Below are 21,339 nucleotides of genomic sequence, written 5' to 3'. Positions count from 1 at the left end.
CACAGCCCCACACAACAGCCTGGGGACAACTGCGCGGCAAAGCTCAGCCTGAAAGGGCAGGCAGCGTTGTCCCTAGTGTAAGCCGTGAGCTTTACCTCCCGCCTGCCGCGCTGGGAGTCAAGCCCAGGCCCTTACTCGGCCGGGTCAGGGCTCCCTGGCTCAGCTGCAGCCGGGCCCTGGGAGATGAGGTAACTGTTACCCGGGGAGAGGAGGGGTTTCAGATGGGAGAGAGGGGCTGGCACCTTCTACTTAGGCTGCTGCTGCTGCTGCTTTTCTGTTTGTCCTTTTTTTTTTGAGACAGGGTCTCACACAGCTGCCCTCAGATTCGAGGCAACTGTCACTACTATTCTTGCTTCAGAACTATTCACAAACTCCTCTGAGAGCTGCTGGCCGGAAGACAGTCTTCTGGAGACTGTCGACCCTTCTGCCCATGACACGCTGAGGCCCAAATCTTCCTAAGACCATGGGCAGTGTATGTCAAAACATGGAAAAGGAACTAGGCATGAGTTCAGCCAGGAGGCTGAGGCAGGAGGTTCACTGCAAATTGAAAGGCAGCCTGGGCTACACAGTGAGTTCAAGGCCAGCCTGAGCAATATAGCAAGACCCTGTCTCAAAAAACCCAAACAAAACAAACATGAAGAAGAGGAGAAATTTTATAATGAGGACCGCAGGCCAAGGGTCAGGAGCTGGCCTGGACCACCTGCTCCTGCAGTCCCGCTGATCACTCGGGTGTTGGATGCAGTGCTCTGGGGGGAGCCAGGCTGCCTTCCCAGCTGGAGGCCGCCCCGCGCTGCCCTGGGGATGAAGCGAGCCTGGCTCGGCCCTTGCAGGGGACCCTCTCACAGGCACCTCCTGTGGCCAGCTGAGCACGGTCCAGCAGGGAGGAGGCCAAATGGCAGCTGGCGGTCCTGTGGGCTGTGCTTTGTCTTTTGACGCTGCTTCCCTGCGCCCCACCTGCGGGACAGGGCCAGCCCCTCGAAGGCCTCCTCCCACCCCACTTCTGCTTTCATCCAGATGCCAACATCCACAAGGACTCATCCGCCCAGATGATTCCCGACCCAAACCTCTCAGCGTTCTCCAGCTTCTCCAGCCTGACCCTCGCCACATGGGCAGAGAGCTCCTCTCTGACGTCTTAGCCCGTACATCACATCAAAGGCCTCAGTGTCCTCTTTTCTAGGTTCTTCTGGGCCTCCCTGCATTCTTGCTCTTGAACCTTAACAATGACTTTTTTTGTGTATGGTACTGCGGACTGAGTTACAGCCCAGCCATGTTTTATTCTGAGACAGGCTCCGGCTGAATTGCTAAATTACGCAGGCTGGGCTAGAATTTGCTCTGATCCTCGTGCCTCAGCCTCCTGAGTGCTGGGATTACAGGCGTGCACCATCATGTCTGTCATCAAAGACCTTCAGTCCCCAGATCATTTGCATCATCTGGACGACCAACCAACTCTCTCCAACCCTACATTAGTTAAAGTCATGCTAGAGGCACATCCCCAACTATGTATTGGTTCATTTCCAGTTTGCAGAAAGCCCAAATGAGGGCTCCTGAGCAGGGGCCCCTGTCCTCTGGGCAATGACTCAGGAGCCGGGATCTACACACAACTCCACCACCTCCAACGAGCGGTTTCTAGGGCTGTCTGAGACCTGTGGCTTAGCAGCAGCAGGAATTTATTTCCCTTGGTTCTGGGGGCTAGAAGTCTGAGATCAAAATACTCACATGCTCAGGCCCCGGGGCCCCTGCAGACTGCGAACTCCTGGTGTCTCACTTGGGGAAGACAAGCCGCTCGCTGGTACCACAGGTGAGCCAACCTCCCTGATGGAATCCTGCGTCCTGGAGGACATGAAGTGGACGCATTGGTGCCGATGCAGATTCACAGCCCCGAAGCCAGCGAGGCTCTGTGTCACCAGGCTGGGCTCTGCTTCTTGTCTCCCACAAGTTTCCCAGTACCCGCTGCTGGCCCAGCTCTCCCAGCCGGACCTCCCCCCAGGTTCAGACCCGTGTCTCCTCCTGCCTGCAGGACACTTCCTCTTGCGTTCCCTGCCTCTTCCAGAGGGGACTGGTCTCAGCCTGCGGTGTCACCACCCAGCCCACTTCCCTGTTTTCTCCTGTGATGGGGACACCCTCATCCCAAATGAAAACTTGAGTGACCTCCTTGCCTTGTTCCTCAGATTAAACTCTGGCCAAACCTTTTTCTTTTTGTTTTTGGTGGCACTGGGGGCTACATCCAGGGCCTTCACACTGAGCTACCTCCCCAGCCCTTTTTTGTTTTGCTTTGTTTTTTGAGACAGGGTCTCACTATGTAGTTGAGACTGACCTGGAACTCACTGTGTAGCCCAAACTGGTCTCAAACCCCCAGCGATCCTCCTGCCTCACCCTCCCAAGTGCTGGAATTACAGGCGTGCACATATTATAGGCATGCACCACCACGCCCAGCCCTCTCCAGACCTTTTTATCTTTATTTTCTTTTATTATTTTGGGGAGGGTGTTGAGACCAGGGTCTCACTAAGTAGACTGACCTGGAACTCACTATGTAGCTCAGGCTTGTCTCATTCACAGCAGTCCTCCTGCCTCAGCCTCCTGAGTGCTGGGATTACAGGCACGCACCACCATGCCCAGTTTAGCCCTTTTTATTTTGAGACAATCTCTTAAGACACTAAGTTGCCCAGGCTGGGTACAAACTTGCCATCCTCCTGTCTCAGTCTCCCAGAGCACTAGAATTACATATGTGGATCACCATGCCCAGCACTAAGGCGTTTCTTTTTAATTTTTTTTTTTGTGGGGGGGATCAGGGATCACACTCAGGACCTTGCCCTTTCGAGGCATGCTCAACACCACTGAGCTACGTCCCTGACCATTCCAAGACATTTCCCAAGTCGCCTTCCTCCACTCCTTCCCTTGGTTCTCACCATCACTGCCTGCCATCCTGCCTGTAGCGGCCTCCTGGAGGGTCTTTAAGCCTCTGGTCTGGGGCCTCTCCAGCAGCAGCCACAGTGACTGTTCTGGAGAAAGGATCTGAACTCAGACCCCATAGTCTACAGGCAAAGCTTGGCCTTCCCTCTGAGGCTCCCAAGGCCCCCCTAACCGGCCCCACTTACCCTTCAGCCAGCGCCTCACTTCTTGACCTTCCAGAAACACTGGGCTTCCAGCACCAGGGGGCAGGAGGAGCTCACTGTGGATCTCAGCGACCAGTCCAAGGCCCAGCGTGCAGTAGGTGCTCAATGCGTGCTCCCTGGATAAGTGAAGAGGGTGAGAAGGTACCTGTTTGAGGGACGGACAACCTTTATTTAGATCTGCTTGGCTTATGCCATCCTGCCTTATGCTGAATGAACGTTTCCTGCTCCTACTTGGCAGAGGCAAATGCTATCTGCGTATCTGTGAAATCGGATCCCTGCCTGAGAGCCTCCTCATCAATTAATCACGACTGGCTATTTGAGCAGAACCTCTTCTCTCAGAGCACTTTTACATGGGGCGCCAGACTTTCCTGCCCCGCCAGAGCTGCAGGCTCTCTCATGGCTGTCTTGGGCTCTCACAGGATCCCACAGGGCCCCAGGAGGTGAGCCAGGAAGAAATATTTCCTTCTTTTTTATCTTTTTTCTCTCCTCGCCCTACCCTGATATGTATTTTTTCTTTTTCTCTTTTTGTAGTGCCGGAGGTCACGCCTAGGGCCTTGCACATGCCAGGCAAGTACTCTACCAAGAAAACCCGTACAAGGGTAGCGGCTGTCCAAGGAGTAGCACAAGTCAGGCGTCCGGTGTCTTCACTCTGGAACACACCGCCTTGCTCCCTGCCTGCCCGGATGTGGGCCCCGAAGGGCCGAGGCGCAGGAACTCCCTCTGCCTGGGGACCGTGCGGCCACACCCCCCAGCCCTTAGGTCACTTGTCTGTGGCTGTTCTCAGGCACACAGCCACCCAAGCCGGCCGGGACAAGTGCGGCAGGCAGTCCGCTAGGGGCTCACTGGACAGGCTCTCTCTTTCTCTCCAGACCACAGGGTTTTCTCAGTGGTTGCTCTTTTCACAAAGCCTGTGACCATCTTTTACAAGGCCTCTCATGACCACCAGCCTGAGTCAGCCTGACTCACAACTCTGCGTTCCCCACCGCGAAGCAGGAAGCCAAAGGCTTGAGGCACTTGTTTGGCTCCACCTTGGGGATGAGCTGGCTCTCCTGGCCTAGGTTTTCAGCCTGGGGCCATCACGAGGGCCTGGGAGGAGGGATGGGGTCAGGGGGTCCAAACAGGGCCTCAGGGAGGGGGACCTGGGAGGCATGGAGGCAGGTAGCCAAGCCCAAGTTAGAGAAATCATGGGAGACAGCGAAATGTAGTGTGTGTCCTAAATAACTTACCAATCTGGGTTACCTCTGCCCTTCACTGCCTTTGACTAAACCATTTCCCAATTTTCTAAAGACAGAAATTCAGTTGTAAACATTTGACATGGGAGCTAGGTGTAGTGCACTCAGAGGCTGAGGCAGGAGGATCACTGTGAGTTCCAGGCCAGCCTGGGTTACATAGTGAGTTCAAGGCCAGCCTGAACTATATAGTGAGACCTTGTCCCCAAACAAACAAACAAACAAAACATGACATGGGGATTTGGCTCAGCGGCAGAATATGTGCTTAGCATGCACAAGACCCTAGGTTCAATCCTTGGTACAGGAAAGAGAGAGAGAGAGAGAGAGAGAGAGACTGGGAGGGAAAGAGAGAGAAAAACAGTCACGGGCCACAAGCATGGCTACATTGTTATCATCACATTTTATAAACATTAAAGGAAAAAGCAAACCAAATAGCACAACTGCATCCTGGCACACTGCTCCACAGCCGTCACGAGCAGCCAGAAGGGGCTATGGCAGGGCTTGGCACGGGCACAGCACGCAGCCTGCCCTGAGGGAGGAGGTTCGCGCCTGTCTCCGCGGTTCATGCCAGAGCAGGAGCATGTGTCCGCCCGCCTCTCCTCCCTGGCAAACGCGCATCCTGCCCTCCACAGCTCACGGCTCGAAGGGGAGAACCCTGCCTAGCCACCTCTTACACAGCGGTGCACTTCCAAGGAGGGACGCGTGTGGGGGTCCAGGTGCACCCTGGGCGCGACACCCCTCGCCCTCCGCTTTGTCAGCCAGTGAAACAGTGCTGATTCACTTTGCCCGGGGGGCCTCCTCCAGGACTCCCTTTAGCAAGGCTCACTCACGCTCCACCTGAGTGTGTGCAGTCTCCCACTTTTGCACATTTGTTTTTTGTGTTTTGAGACAGCGTCTTGCTTTATAGTTCTGAACTCCCTACGTAGCCCAGGCTGGCCTTGAACTTGCAGCCATCCTCCTGCCTCTGCCTCTCAAGGGCTGGGATTACACTTGTGCGCCACCACACATATTTCTGCATATCTGAGTAAGGCTGCTTCGTTCACAAATTCTGCGCAGGGAGCCCAACCTCCACCGGTCGCCCCAGCACATCGTGCCTCTTGGCCTCGAGGGCTCCTGTCACTTCCTGCAGGCAGTCCAACCTTCATGGCCCGGCCCTTCAGCTCCCTTGCTTTTCACCTTGGTCCCAGCTGTGTCGCTGGTGCCACCTCCCTCACCACTGTCTAAGCACCCCGCCCTCCAGCCATCCCAAGGCCCATCTTGTGCATGATCTAAGGCTGATTCCTCAAGCTGCCCACGATGCCCGGTCTCAAGGGCAGCTTCTCTTATTGCTGAACACCCCGGGATTACTTTCCCCAGCTCGAACGTGGGGCCCGACCCTGGGGCCCACAGCACCCCTGGGAGTGAATCTGGGGGAGCATCATGCAGGCCACGCTCCAGAAGGATCCTCTCCCCCGAGGAGCTGGAGAGCCTTCCTGCCTCCCAGCGCTCTCGCCGCTGGACACATCAGGACACATCACGGCACCTCACTGCCAAAGTGACAACTACAATTATGCTTTGGCTGACAGCTGGAGACGAGAGAATGCACAAACAGCTGGGCCTACCCATGCCCAGGACTCAGCAGCTCGTGCTGCATGCCCAGCTGGTGGGCGAGGAGGGCCCCTCCTGCCAGGCCTGTTGGGCACCTGGGAGCCTTAGGTGAAGTCTCTGCTGGACAGGGGAGGCTACCCCAGGACCCAGGCAAGGCCTCCGCCCTGGTGGGCAGGCACGGCAGGGGCAGAGGCAGGTTGAGCCAAGCACCCAGGAGTGAAGGCTGTTCTGCTGGGCAGAGTGAATCACCCGGGGCGTGTCCATGACGTCTAGGGGGTCTCTACTGAGACCTGCTGTCGAGCTCTTCAGGTGTCAAACATTTCTTCCTTGCATATGTTCCATCTTTCACTCTGCCCCAATCTGGTGAGGAAGCTTCTTTTATTATCCTCACTTTACCTGGTAAGAGAACTGAATCCCAGTGGGGTGCGGTGGTGCACACCTGTTATCCCAGCACTGGGGAGGCTGAGGCAGGAGGACTTCTGTGAGTTTGAGGCCAGCCTGGGCTACACAGTTAAGTTTGAGGCCAGCCTGAACCATATAGTGAGACTCTGTCTTAAAAAAAAGAAAGAGAAAAAGAAAGAAAACTGAGTCTCGGGGAGCAATCCGCCTGAAGCCACACGGCTGGCAGTAAACTGTAGGCAAGCATGGACTGGACAGCCTGGGTTCCGAGAGCAGCGGCTGTGTGCCTCCCGGTCCTTAAACGCAGTCCTGGCTTCAAGGAGTGGGAACTCCGGTGTAGCCCCACCTAGGGGGGAGTTGAGTGAGGCCTCCAAAGACTTTGGCCAGGATCTTAACATGGAAAATGACACAGGTGACAGGTGCTGGGCTGTGCAGCTGGGCAACAAATACAACTGCCCAGCGGGAGGGTTTCTTCCAAGAGTCAGCAGGAAGCCGCTGTGGGGCTGCTGCCGCCTGTGGAGGTGGAGCACAGGGAACTGTCCCTTTTTCTCCGCCTGCTCCCTTGGCAGGGCTCTGGCCCAGGTCTGGGGGAGCAGTGGGCTGAGGGTGTCGGGTACTCCCGAGAGAGCTGCTGCCTTTCGCGGGCCCCTTACTGGGCATAACCTGCCGGTCCTCACATTCGGCCCGACACAGGCAGACCACAGCAGGGACAGACGGACAGATGGGCACAGCAGCCTGAGAACTTTGCTCAAGGCCCTCCAGATGGGCATGAAAGGCCAGTGGGGCTGGGGACACAGGAGTGTTTGTATTTCAAGAGCAGGCTGCCCATGAATCACCAACTTCATTTTGTGCTTTCAGCCCTGCGAAAGCATCATTTCCACCCAGTCTCCCGCGGGGCTGGCGGCCAGAGCCTCTTCGTGGGGCTATAAATAGCAGATCATCAACTCACCTCTTGTGAGCTCATCACAGGCTCCTGGTTTACTGCGCGTCTTCCAGCAGCCTGCGCGGCACTGCACTCAGATTCCCCAGGTGAAGCTTGGCTGAGAGACCCCGGCGAGCTCAGGGGCAGAGGAGGGGGCTGCGGGGCTTTGGTTCCCAGAGCTGTTCGGGGTGACAGCGAGGGCGGGGCAGACTTTTGAAGAGCTTGCCCTGTAAGACGTCATAATTATGATCTCTGGGCTCTGCGCTCCTCTCCAATTAAATGCAGCAGTGAGGGACTGTCGTTTCTCTACACGTCCTACAAACCAGGGCAAAGGAGCCACCAAGCACACAAGCCAAGTGGAACAGGTAGCAGCAAATGGAAGGCTTTGCCCCTTCTACGGACTCAGCCCTGAGTGAAACACGGCTCCCTGGCTTCGCAGGGAACGGCATTTTTTCAGAACTGCTCCCAGTGCTGCCCCCCAGGGTGGCAGGCACGGTGCCCAGCCGCACATGCATCTCCTCATCAGGGCACCACAAAGGCCACACGTGCCAGCTGCCCACAGGCTGCACTTTCTGCAGAGTGCAGACCCTCTCAGCACACAAACCAGGCAGGAACCCGGAGGGTGGGCCGCAGGTGCGGCCAGACTGCAGAGCCTGCTCTCGGAAGGGGGCTGTGTGTCCCCGGAGCCCACCGTGGCATGGGGGCTGCTGAGCGATCTGAGCCTCGCTCTCCTCTGTGCAGTTCTACGCACTCTGTGGCCAGGTGATCCCGGCTCCTCAGCCTCCCAGCCCCAGGCCCCTGAACATTCCTGTCACCACCATCTCCCACACTGAACTCCCTCTGTGTTCTCCAGTTTCCAAGCAGCGCTTCTGGCCTGGCCGGCTGCTTTTCCTTGCACTTCCTTCCTCTGGGGCCCTACAGCAGGCAGAGGGAAGTAGGACTCGCGAAGCCCCACTCCGGGACCACCCTCCTGCCATCTGCGCCCTCCTCTTCATGGCCACAGCCCCACAACCGAGAAGCAAGAGTCCAAGAACACAGATTCCCGCCTCCCCCCCCAGACTGCCTGAGAGACCCCCAAGGGGGATCCAGGGCTGGTTTCCTGAGGAGCTCCCCTGGTCGTCTGTCTCGCCAAGGTTCAGAACTCTCCGGCCTGTGAGTTCTGCCAGCTCCCTCTCTTACCCTTCTGACCTATGGCTATCAAAACTAAAACTAACTTTCTTTCCTTCCAGTACTTGGGATTGAAACCACATTCTTCTCACTCAGTGACATCCCCAGCCCTTTTTTAATTTCTGATTTTGAGATAGAGTCTCATTAAGTTGCTAGGTTGCCTAGACGGGCCTCCAACTTGCGACCCTCCTGCCTCAGCCTCCCAGGGTGCTGGGATCACAGGTGTGCACCACCAGGCTTGGCCTCTTCATTTTCTTAAAGCACAGTTTACCTTCTGTCACTCTCCTGCTCAAAATCTTGGGTGGTTTCTTGCTGGAGCAGGAAAGTCTAGAGCCCTTAGCTTGGTGTTCAAGGCCTTATCTGTCTGGTCTATGCACTGTCTGGCCGACCTCTTGAAATTCCTCCTCACACCACAGCCACCTTTCCCTGCGCCGGGCTCCAGGCTGTTTCCCTCCTCTGTTTGTTGAGGCTTCAGGTGGCAGTTGGGCAGAGAGGCTCACTGAAATGACTACAGCCGTCTCCAGGACTCCAAGCCCTCCCGTAAGAGGGGTGAGGGTCAGGGCCCCCATAATCCTCTGTGGCCTGCAGGTGGAAGCAGGTCCCCTGGAAAGACAAGCCGAGAGCAGGGACCCAGTAAAGCAGGAGAGGAGGAACCGCCTCGAGTCCATTGCTAGTCCATGGGCCTTCTTATCAGCACAAGAGACAGGGTGGCCTGGCAAGGAGTCCTGGGGCGAGGGCCCCACTGCACAGGGCCTGGCGTGCGCTTCTGTCCCCGTCCGCAGACCAGAGCAGAAGCCGCAGCTGGACCTCGCTGCTGTGATCTCCGTGGTCATGAGCACCTTAGTCACTCCTTAAACAAAGTGTACATTTGAACTTCGCCCCATCGTCCATCAAGGAACACCCACCCGCTGAGTGTGGTGGCCTGGCCTGTAATACCAATGACTCAGGAGCCTGAGGCAGGAGGACTGCAAGTTCAAGGGCAGCCTGGGCAGTGTAGTGAGACTTGGTTCAAAACAAAAAAAGTAAAAAGGGCTGGGGAGCAGCTCAGTGGAAGAGTGCTTGCCTAGGGTGCTCAAGGACCTGGGTTCAATGCCCAGGACTGCGAAAAGGAAAACTAATTAATAAACAGCAACTCAAAAGAAAAGAAGGCACCAGGCAGGGTGGCGCATGCCTGTAATCCCAGCACTTGGGAGGCTGAGGCAGGAGGATCTCGGTGAGTTCGAGACCAGCCTGGGCTACATAGTGAGTTCCAGGTCAGTCTCAACTACACAGTGAGACCCTGTCTCAAAAAAACAAAAAAACAAAACAAAACAAAAACAAAAAACAAACCCAAAACAACAACAAACTAAAAAAGAAAAAGAAAAACAAGAAAAGAAGATCTGCGTGGACTGAAAGCCAAGATACTTCACAATCGGCCTGGAAACTTAACTGAACGTGCTTCTGGGTGAAAACTGACATTGAAAACTGTTGAAATATGGCGGAAGAGTCTCAGCAATCTGCCTGCTTCCACACCACTAAAAGGGACCCTAAAGGAATAAGAAGAGGAAGAAGCAAGAGAAGACGAAGGGGTCGGAGTGTCGGAGGTGGAAGGCAGGAAGGGGCGGTGAGCCACGCAGCAGCGCGGAGGACGCCGAGGTGGGGGGCTCCTGCGGGACGCCCCGAGTATATTCCCCGGGAACTTGGATCTGCACACCAGGCGTCGTGCAGGGTGGGAATGAGGAGCAGACCCGAAAAGATGGGGGATACATGGAAACGCGTTTAAGGAGCTCCTAGCCCGCCCCAGGCTGGACACCTAGAGCCCTCTTCTGTAGAAACTGCGCAGGCGCGAGGGAAAGGCCTCTAGCAGCCCTAGACCTTTGGGGCCCCCACGGAAAGAGCCAGCTTTGGACCAGCTGATCACACATGTCATTTTACAGGAGTAGACAGCGGGCCTCTAGACATTCAGGGAAACCCGTGTGTGCCTGTGGGGGTGAGGGCGGGGGGAGCAGGAAGAAGGCGTACATTAAGGGAGAAAACTTTAACAATGGTATAAAATTCTCAGCGAGAGACAGGAAGATTTACATGTCAAGGTTCGGCATCATCATGAAATGCCACCATACCAGGGATGAAGGAAAGACCATAAAAGAATTCAGACACCTGCAATCCCTGCTACTCAGGAGGCTAAGGATCAGAAATTTGAGGACAGCCTGGGCACCCTGGCAAGAGCCTATCGCAAATAAAATAAAAAGGGCTGCGGATGCAGCTCGGTGGTAGAGTATTTCCTTAGTATGATGAGCACTTGGATTCAACCCAGTACCACACACACGCACACCCGCGCGCGAGCACGCGCGCACACACACACACACACACACACACACACACACACACAGGAATCAGAGCTGACCAGACTTCCCAGCCACAACCCTGGAAGTGGAAACAGAACGGAGTGAAAATTACCTACGGTAAACCCAGTCCATTTATCAAGAGGAACGGGAGACATCCAGGTGTGGGGCACATGACTGTAATCCGAGCACTTGGGAGGCTAAGGCAAGGGGATCACAACTTCAAAGACCCTGCCTCAAAAAAAGAAAGCAAACAAAAATAGAGGAATGGGAAAATATAAAGATATTTTCTGACAAGGGAGTTCCGAAGTCACTGGCTTCTCGTGCTCCCTTTGTCAGGAAGCCCTCCATCTACAGAATAATCAAAGAATGAGGAGACCTCCAGGGCACTGGGGGTGCAGCTCGGAACTACAGCACTTACCTCAGGGCTAGTGTATGAGGCCTGGGGCTGAACACCAGCAGCGAGGTCAGGATCTGGGGCCCGGAACCGGAAATGAGATCGTGAGCAGCCAGACCCGAGCCCACCCGGGCTCCGTCCCTTCCTTTTGTTGAGGGGCCAGTCTGACCCTCTCCGTCAGGGCTGTACCCCCTTCAGCTGCTCAAGCTGAAGTCCCTTCTGTGTTTTCTCTTCCTTTCAAGCTCTTCCTTGCACACCTGCCTGTGTCTCACACTGGCATGTCCAGAAATGCTTTTCTATGAAGATGAGTCAAGAATCTACTCTGAAGGCAAGGGTTGGGTTCCCCATCTCCTCCTTGGAGGACCTCCTCAGACCCCTTTCCATGATAGTAGGGTTGCCAGATAATTTTTTTTTTTTTTTTTTTTTGTATCGAGCATTGAATTCCGGACTTTCTACTTGTGAGGCAGGTGTGGTGACCCTGAGCTAAATCCCCGGCTCTAAAACATTCCTGGGATTAAATTTGCATTTGAAAACTTATTTGTTATTAATCTGAAATTCAAATTTAACCAAGCATCCTGGAGGGTTTTGTTTACTTCTGTTTGTTTGTTTGTTTTTGAGTGGTGGCAGGGATCAAATACAGGGCCCTTCAGTGTCTCTAATGAACATAGATGCAAAAATCCTCAATAAGATACTGGCAAAAAGAATGCAGAAAATCATCAGAGTTATACAGCATGATCAAATAGGATTCACTCCAGAGATGCAGGGTTGCTTCAACAGACACAAACCAATACAGGTAATACACTACATTAACAGAGTCAAGGACAAAAACCATATGATCCTCTCAATGGTTACAGAAAAAGCACTTGATAAGAGTTCAACACCCATTCATGATTAAAGCCCTACAGACAATTTGGATGGTCTTCATCCCAATCTGATAAAAACCATCTATGACAAACCAACAGCCACCACCATACTAAATGGACAAAAACTGAAAGCCTTCACTCTAAACTCAGGAACAAGACAAGGATGTCCACTGTCACCACTCTTGTTCAAAATAATTCTGGAATCACTAGCCAGAGCAATTAGACGAGAAAGAAAAGCAATAAGGATAGTAAAGGAAGAAGTTAAATTATCATTATTTGTGGGTGACATGATACTTTACATAGAAGACCCCAAAAGCTCCACCAAAAGACTCCTAGACTTAATAATCAAATTCAGTAGCATAGCTGGATGCAAAGTCAACACTCGAAAATCAATAGCCTTCCTGTACACAAGTAAGAGATTCAGTGAGAGAGAAATTAGGGACACAACACCTTTCACAATAGCATTCAAAGAAATGAAATACCCAGGAATTAATCCAGCAAAGGAATTAAAAGACCTTTACACAGACAACTACAGTACCCTGAAAAAGGAGATCAAAGAGGATATCAGAAAATGGAAAGATATCTCTTGTCCTTGGGCAGGAAGAACCACTATAGTGAAAATGGCAACACTTCCAAAATTGTTCTACAGATTTAATGCAAACTTTTTTTTTTGGTACTGGGGATCAAACTCAGGACCTGCCCTTTTGAGGCAGATGGTGGCAAAACTGAGCTACAGCCCCAGCCCTGATTTGATGCAATCTTGATCAAAATGCCAATAGAATATCTGACAGAATGAGATAAAACAATTCTAAAATTCATTTGGAACCAGAAGAGACCTAGAATAGCAAAAGCAATTCTGGGCAACAAGGCAAGACGGGGCATCACAATTCCTGACTCGAAATTATATTACAAAGCTACAGTGATTTAAAACAAACAGCATGGTTCTAGCAAAACCAAAAAACAAACAAACAAATAAACACAGGCCTGAGGATCAATGGAACAGATTAGAGGATGCAGAAACAACTCCAGACATATTCAGCCACCTTATCTTTAACAAAGGAGCCAAATACCTTCACTAAAAGAAAGACAGCCTCTTTAATAAATGGTGCTGGAAAAACTGGCTTTATTCATGCCAAAGATTAAAACTAGATCTATAGTTTTCACTATGCACTAAACTAAAATCAAAATAGTTCAAAGATCTAAATATTAAAACAGAAACACTGAGCCAGGGATTTAGCTCAGTGGCGCTGCACCTGCCTCCCAAATGCAAGGTCCTGAGTTTGATCCCCAGTACCAAAAAAAACAAAAACAACCCCCCCAAAAAAACAAACACTGCATCTGCTGCAAGATAGAATAGGTAAGCCGGGTGTGGTGGCGCATGCCTGTAATCCCAGCATTGGGGAGGCTGAGGCAGGAGGATCGCTGTGAGTTCAAGACCAGCCTGGGCTACACAGTGAGTTCCAGGCCAGTCTCAACTATATAGTGAGACCCTGTCTCAAAAAGAAAGAAAGAAAGAAAAGATAGAATAGTTAGAACACTTGAAGACATTGGTGTAGGACTATATGAACAAAACCCTGATTGAACAGGAAAAATCATAAGAATCAACAACCTGGATCTCATCTTATTAAAAACCTTTTGCACAGCAAAAGACACCACTAAAAGAATGAAGAGATGACCCACAGAATGTGGGAAAAAATATTTTGTCAGACAAAGGACTACTACCTAGAATATATAAAGAACTCCAAAATATCAGATCCCCAAAATTAAAGATCCAGTCCCAAAATGGGCATCTGAAATGAACAGACACTTCTCAGGCGAAGTAGAAATGGCAAATAAATATGTGAGAAAATGTTCAACATCACTGGTCATTCAAGAGACGCATTAACACTAAGATTCCTTCTCACTCCAGAAAGAATGGCTGCTATCAAGGAATTAACCACACTCCAAAATGTTTGGTGTCATGTTTTTGCCATGGCCAGTAGTAGTACGCTATCGCTAAGTCTACGTTTACCATACAGAAAACTAACATGGTGTGATAAGACCTGTGCAAGCCCTTTACACAGGTCTTCAGGTTTAGTACGTTTATAGGGAGAACACCGAAGCCACCCAAAAACACCTTTAGTGTTTCTTTTTCTTCAAAATTGGCCTTAAAATTTGAGCCTCTGCTATGGCTTGTATCTAGATGTTCCCCTAAAGCCCCCTGCAGTCCAAGTGGGGGGTCTTGGAGGTGGCTGGATCGAGGGTGTGTGCTGCTGCAGTCAAGGGTGCAATGCCGGGACTAAGGGCGGGCAGCCTGGGTCAGATATAAGGGACAGAGAGAGGCTTGTTGCTTGTAGCGAGTTGCTTGCTTGCTACTTGCTGCCTTCTGCCTGCACTGCTTTGCTGTGCACTGCTTATCTTCTGTGATGCCTTTTAGCCGTGCCACCCCGCCTTGGAGCCAGGCGACTAGGGACTAAAACCACTACACCTGTGAGCCAAATAAACCTTTTCTCCAGAAAGAAAGAAAGAAATAACAAATGCTGGCAGGGCTGTAGGGAAAAAGGAACCCCTCCCCACTGCTGGTCGGAGTGCAGACTGGTGCAACCACTGTGGAAATCAGCGTGGAGATTCCTCAAAGAACTAGGATCAGAGGATCCGTTTGACCCAGCTGTTCTCCTTCTTCGTATCTTCCAAACATATTAAAAGCATCGCACTACAGTAATACATGTGCATCCATGTTTATAGCAGCACAATGTATAATACCTAAAGCTTGGAAACAGCTGAAATGCCTATCAACTGATGATTGGGTAAAGATGTAGTTTTTAAAATATATAACGGAGTATTACTCTGCCATCAAGGAGGATATGCTTAGCCGGGCGTGGTGACGCACACCAGTAATCCCAGCACTTGGGAGGCTGAGGCGGGAGGATCGCTGTGAGTTGGAGACCAGTCTGGGCTACATAGTGAGTTCCAGGTCAGTCTCAACTACATAGTGAGACCCTGTCTCAAAAAAAAAAAAGAGACATTTCTAGCTAAACGGATGCACCTTGAGACCATACTCTGTGATAAACCAGACACACATATTTAGATACTGCACTGTTCCTCTGGTGTGAGAACCCAAAAGAGTAAATAAGGACCAAAATGTATAACAGATATAAGGAAATGGAAAGAAAATCGTCAAATGAGGAGAGGAACCAGAGAAGGGAGAGGCAAAGGAAAGAAGGAACGAGAACAAGAGGGATAAGAGAAGGAAAAATGAAAACAAAGCTTTTGTAAATAAGGAGGGGAAGAGGAGTTGAAGGGAGGAGAGGTGAACGGAAACAAAAGAAGCAACACAACATATCGCGTACAGGTACAGATTCCAGGACGAGAGCTACCATCACGTATATCTAAAATGTACCAGTCAAACAGCAAAACAAAACCCAAGGCCTTGCGCCTGCTAGGTCAAGTACCTACCACCACAGAACTCCACCCGCAGCCGTGATCTTGTGTTAGCTAAATCTGGGGCCAGAAATGTAGGTTCTCCTTTCACTAAACCCACAAAATAGGGCTGTGGTCAGAGAGACAATGGAACCAGAAATTTCCCTTCAAGTTAATGCAGAGATCTGTGCAGAAAGGACTGACCCTCCTCCTCCAGCGCTGCGCAGTGATTTGGCACTGTAGGCAGAAGGGAATCACCCATCACTGCGGCTGCCGCCAGTCCAGGGGCTGGGGTGTGGCGCAGGGCACAGCATTCATGTGGCATGCATGAGTCCCTGGGGACAGCCCGGGACCACAGAGAAAAAGGATACAGTGGACTTTAGAGGTGAAGCAGCCCTCCCAAAGCTCAAAGCATCCCTGCAATACATCAGTGTATCATCTGGAAACACACAGAGGTAAATTTATATGATAAAGTCAAGAAGTTAAAATCTGAACATTTTAAAACGCAGAGCACAAATATAAAGCACTTTTACTGCTATGATATTCACTATTCCTTCTGTGAGAAGACGTCAACAGCAGCCAGCAGGGAAGAAGTGTCAGAAGTCCAGAAGGGTTAAGATGAGCAGCCACCAGCTGGGTGCAGTGGTGCATGCCTGCAAGTCCGCCACTCTAGGAGGCTGAGGCAGGAAGACTGCCAAATAGGAGCTCAGCCAGGGCACTTTAGCAACTTAGTGATACTCTGTTTATAAAATAAAAAATAAAAAAGGGCTGCGGTGTAGCCCTGGGTTCAATCCCTAGTACCAAAAAACTCAAACAAACAAACGAACACCACACCATGTACCTACTCTACAAAACCATTGGTTGAATAAAAAATGAATTTGCTTAAGCATTTTCAAGGTTTTCTAAGAACAGGTGACAGTGGTCACGTTTCCTTCTTTCCACTCACTGAAAAGCGAACCAAGGACCTCTCCAATGCTACCAAGTACTCTACGACATAGCTACATCACTAACTGTTTTTATTTGACTTTGAAACAGGGTCTAGCTAAACTGCCCAGGCTGTCCCTGAACGTGTGATCGTCCTGTCTCAGCCCTCTGAGGGGCTGTGATTCCAAGCACGCGCCATCACTGCCAGCTAGTGTTTTTCAAATGGTAAAATAGCTGTATCAAATTAAAACATGAATCTATTACAGAAGTGTAGGACGGCCATTTATTTGGATCCTCCCAATGACAGGGAGTGCCTGCCGTTCAATGCAAAGGAGAATTGTATATGTTTCAGCTGTGGTTCTTTAAAGTTCTTCCTATTAAAGACGAAATCTGAGGGCTAGGGGTGTAGCTCAGTGACACGACATGTGCTTCGTAGGTGCAAGGACGAAGGTTCGATTCCCCCTTTACTCCTCATCACGGGGAAGGGGAGAGGTGGAGGTAGCTTTACAGAACTTTCACACTTCGGCCCTATGCTCACCTTGAAAGACCCAGGAAGAACGAACGGTCCTCTCCAAAATCGTCCTCTAAACTTCTACACAGGTTGCAGGGCCTGACTGTACCTGAGGCCCACCTGTTACCTAGTCTCCCTCCTGCTGCCCTCTCCCTCTCCTTCTGGGAACAGGAACACGTTCGGTTCCTCAAAGATGTGCTTCAAATAAGGCGCTGACTGGAGTTTGAGTGTGGCCCGAGGCGTGCAAAACAGCATAAGAGTTTAACCTGCTCCCAACTTGAGGGCCCAGAGTTCTTCAAACGAAGAGCAGCCACTAGCCTGCTTTTTAAAGCACACCAATCTTAAGGATTCTGGCAGAAAACACTTGTCTAATTCAGTAGGGAAAGTCACGCTTACATTTACAACAAGCTCGGACATTCTTTTCTATTGTTCCACCGATTAAGGTGGCGGCACCACTGAGCTAAATCCCCGGCCTCCGGTCTCAAAATTTGAGACGTGTTCGTGCTAAATTGCTAAATTGCCCAGGCTGGGATGGAACTGGTGACCCTCCTGCCTCAGCCTCCCAGATGTCTGGAATTACAGGGGTGGGCCACCATTATGGATTTAAATTCCTTGTCTCTGGGGCAAATAAACAGGAAACCCAGGAGTCCATGGTTCATGTTTCCACCACCCACTAGGTGGCCTCCGTGAGCCGTTTCCGTTTCCGGGGATTTTGCACGCTCACACTGGGTCCTCTGGGCACCGGTGAAAATCAGAGGAGATGCAGCCTGCGCTGGAGGGGAAGCAAAGACGCCTTTCCAGCCCCGCCAGCCACAAGTCAGAGTGCTCCAGAGAGCCTGCAAACTCAGGAACGTGAGCACAGACATCGCCAGGACGGTCCTCGCTGTGAAACATGAGTCAACGGCTGCTAGGCACAGACTTGGGCACCCACTTTCTGGGGGGTAATTTGGCAAAGCAAAAAACTGCTGAAAGTGTACATGGTCTTAGGAATTAAGAATTCCGCTTCTCCAGATTCAGCAGAAGGAAAAGAAGCTATGCACAGCCGAGCAGTAGCTTGTTTGAAAGTGTAAGTCCCAGAAGCACTAATTAAATTTTTCCATGACAGTTTTGTTAAACTTGTAAAACTTCATTTTAGAAGGAATAGGCCAGTAGTTTAGTTCTGGAGTCTTACATTCAACAGTGACAACCAACTTGCAAACTATGTGGTGAAGCAGATGATTAATATACAGAATGCATAAAGAACTCACGATATTCAACACCAAAAGCACAAGTAACCCAACCAATAAATGCAAATGAACCGAATACACACTTCTCGAAAGAAGTACAAATGGACAATAATTATGAAAAAATCCTCAACATCATTAGCCATCAGGGAAACGCAAATCAACCACACTGAGATTCTATCTCATCCCAGTCAGACTGGTTATTAACAAGAAATAAAAAACTGCAAATGTTGCTGGGCGTGTAATCTTATTACACTTATTATTATTAAGATTACATGCCTGTAATCTTAGCACTCGGGAGGCTGAGGCAGGAGAACTCTTATGTTTAAACCCAGCCCCAGGAACTTAGCAAGGCCCTGTCTCAGACAAAATAAAGGAAGGGCTGGGAATGCAGCTTCGTGTTCCAGCACCCCTGGGTTTAATCTCCAGTACTGAACGAACGAATGAATGAATGAATAAAATGAAGCTGGTGAGGATGTGCAGAGAAAGGGAACCTTACACGCTATTGATGGAACTGTAAATTACCACAGCTATTATGGGAATCAATAGGGAGGCCACTCCAAGAATTATAAACAAGGCAGGCGCGGTGGTGCACACCTGTAACCCTGGCATTCCGAAAGGCTGAGGCAACAGCATTCCAAGTTGGAGCTCAGCTGGGAATGTAGCAAGAGCCTATCTCAAAATAAAAAACCCAAAAGGGCAGTGGATGGAGCTCAGTGTGAAGGCCCTGGGATCTCTCCTGATACTGCAAAAACACAAACAAAAACACTAAATAAACTCTACCACCATGCCTGGGTGTACACCAGAAGCAATCAGAGGTAGCATACAGAAGAGGTACCTGCACTCCTGTGTTTAGTATGGCACTGTTCACGGTTTCCAGACTAGAAAATCACCCCAATGGCCTCCCAGATGAATGGAGAAAGGCCATGCAGGGCGCATACACACGGAGTAAACTGTGCCACAAAGAAGTCCCGTCACGCGTAGGAAATGGTAGCGGAGATTGTTCTGTTGAGCGAAGTAAGCCAGACTCAGAAACACAGCTACTGAGTGTTTTCTCTCATATGTGAAACCTGGGGAAAACAAAACAAAACAAACCCCAAAATGAAAGTCGAAGGGGTATAATTAAGGCAGAGGAAAGAGGCCAAGGGGAGGGGGAGGAAAAGAGGGCCCTAGGGAGGGTGGGTGTGTGTGGGTATGAGTCTGTGAAAATGTCACCGGAAACGGCTCAGTTAATATGTGCTAGTAATTACAATAAAAAATTGACGATGTAGAAGTTCAAACACCATAATCAAAAAGGTAAATGTTGATGTGTATCAGACTGTCTTTGAGACAGAAAATATTCTTTCTTCTTTTCAAATGCTCCATAATATTTGTCTACGTGTGAAAGATTATATATGATTTCACAAACAAAATTCCATTCAATTCCCAAGGTAAAAATAACATAAGTAGTGTTCTATAATAACAACACAATAAACACTGCCATTTACAACATTTCAAACGCAGACAAAAAGTGCCCTTCTACCTGGGAGTGTGAGGAAGGCCTATATTAAATAATTTCATGATCAAAAGGAAGATAAAAACTGAATCAGCAGAATTTCTAGAAAGCAGTCATAGTAATACACCATATAAAAGCATCTAAGAGTACAGGTAAAGCAGCATTCAGTAGGAAGATGTACACTCTTGTTTTGTTTTGTTTTGTTGTTTTGAGACAGGGTCTCACTATGTAGTTGAGACTGACCTGGAACTCACTATGTAGCCCAGGCTGACCTTGAACTCACAGCAATCCTCCTGCCTCAGCCTCCTGAGTGCTAGGATTACAGGTGTGTGCCACCACACCCGGCTGAAGATGTACAGTTTTATCAGGTGTGGTGGCACACACCTGTACTGCCAGCACGTGGGAAGCTGAGACAGGAAAATCACATGCAAGTTGGAGGCAGCGTGACTTACATGGTGAGACCTCATCTCAAAAAACATAAAAAAAGATGGCCGCGGTGGTAAACGCCTGTAACCCCCACACTTGGGAGGCTGAGGCAGGAGGATCACTGCGAGCTCGAGGACAGCCTGGGCTACATAGTGAGTTTAGGGCCAGCTTGAACTACAAAGGGAGACCTTGCCTCAAAAAACAACAAACAAACAAACAAAAATTAACAAGTAAGTAATTAAAATTAAAATTAAACAAAGGATAAACTAATAAATTGACAAGTTAATCAGCTAACAGAAATGTAGTATTAGGCAGGCAGTTCGACGTTAGTGGGCCCAAAGGACAAATGGGGAGGGGGGTCTCAAACAGTGAGCACTGTGGTTCCAGGAAGAAACAGCCATCAGTGTGTAATACCTTTGAAATACCTCAGACTCGGCGGTCTCACAGAACACAGGGACGTCTTCAGGTGACACGCTGTGCACAGTCCTTTTGAGGCCCCTAGTTCCAGAATGAGGCCCTTCTGCCAGGTTCCCAACTTCCATCATCTACGGCCCAGGGACGGCAGGGAGAGAGATGTTCTGCGAAGACCTTCTGCCTCAGGCCTGGCCTGGTGTAAAGGAAGAACAGGTCTCCCTAAATGAAGAACAGGTTTCCCTTATCTTACCTGATGGGAACCCCCGAGGAAGGGTGGACTGTCTAAGAAGCACAGGAAGACGCTCGTGCAGTTCCAAAGGACTTCTAAGTAAACACATATGGAAGCCACCATAATCACCCGAGCTCCTGAACCCCAGGAGACACTTTTGAGCGTAACAGTTATTCAGATTAGCACTCGGTGTGCTGTGCACCTTTTCACTGGAAAGTGTGACTTTCCCTCCATCCACTTTATTGTAAATTCTCCTCATACCTCTGCATGGCCTGAGGGTCTTCACTGAATGCTTTCATCAAGGACCTCAGAGAACGGAGGTCTCAGGAAGCGAAGGGCTGGTTCCTCCCTGTGTCCGGACCCAGCTTCCTGAAGACAGTAGAACCTATCAGTGAATAAGTTGTTTTTAGGGGGAAATTAGTCAATAAATTAGGGAAGATACAACCTAAGTTAATCATTTAAATAGACAGGAAATGTACACAATACCCAAAATTACAAGGGTAACATAATCAAACAAGAGAAAGTAAAAAATATAGCAAGGCCAAATAAAAAACCCTAAAAATTCTCCTCATGGGCCAGGCATAGTGGTACACACTTGTAATCTTAGCACTTGGGAGGCTGAGACAGGAGGATTTTGGTGAGTTCAAGGTCAGCCTAAACTACACAGTAAGACCCTGCCTGTCTCAAAAAAAAAAAAAAAAAAAAAAAAAAAAAAAGGGA

General features: G+C 50.2%; 1 long non-coding RNA gene across 2 annotated transcripts in view; it reads right to left on the bottom strand.

The window, feature by feature from the left end:
• Positions 1–21,339, bottom strand: part of LOC104873167 — a 36,760-nt gene that overhangs the window by 6,558 nt on the left and 8,863 nt on the right. For both annotated transcript variants that reach the window (XR_783389.3, XR_783388.3), the window contains exons 5-12: positions 20,881–21,004; positions 20,391–20,583; positions 18,894–19,125; positions 15,769–15,836; positions 11,160–11,431; positions 7,278–7,477; positions 3,096–3,229; positions 1,717–1,830 (exon numbers count right to left, since the gene is read on the bottom strand). This is a non-coding gene — a long non-coding RNA (uncharacterized LOC104873167). The remainder of the gene's footprint in view (positions 1–1,716; positions 1,831–3,095; positions 3,230–7,277; positions 7,478–11,159; positions 11,432–15,768; positions 15,837–18,893; positions 19,126–20,390; positions 20,584–20,880; positions 21,005–21,339) is intronic.

The sequence above is a fragment of the Fukomys damarensis genome, unplaced genomic scaffold (assembly GCF_012274545.1).
Source record: "Fukomys damarensis isolate Sample0158 unplaced genomic scaffold, DMR_v1.0_HiC HiC_scaffold_9, whole genome shotgun sequence".
In the NCBI taxonomy this organism is placed as follows: Eukaryota; Metazoa; Chordata; class Mammalia; order Rodentia; family Bathyergidae; genus Fukomys; species Fukomys damarensis.
Note: the sequence above shows the minus strand (reverse complement) of the source record. Positions and strands in the feature narration are given on the sequence as shown.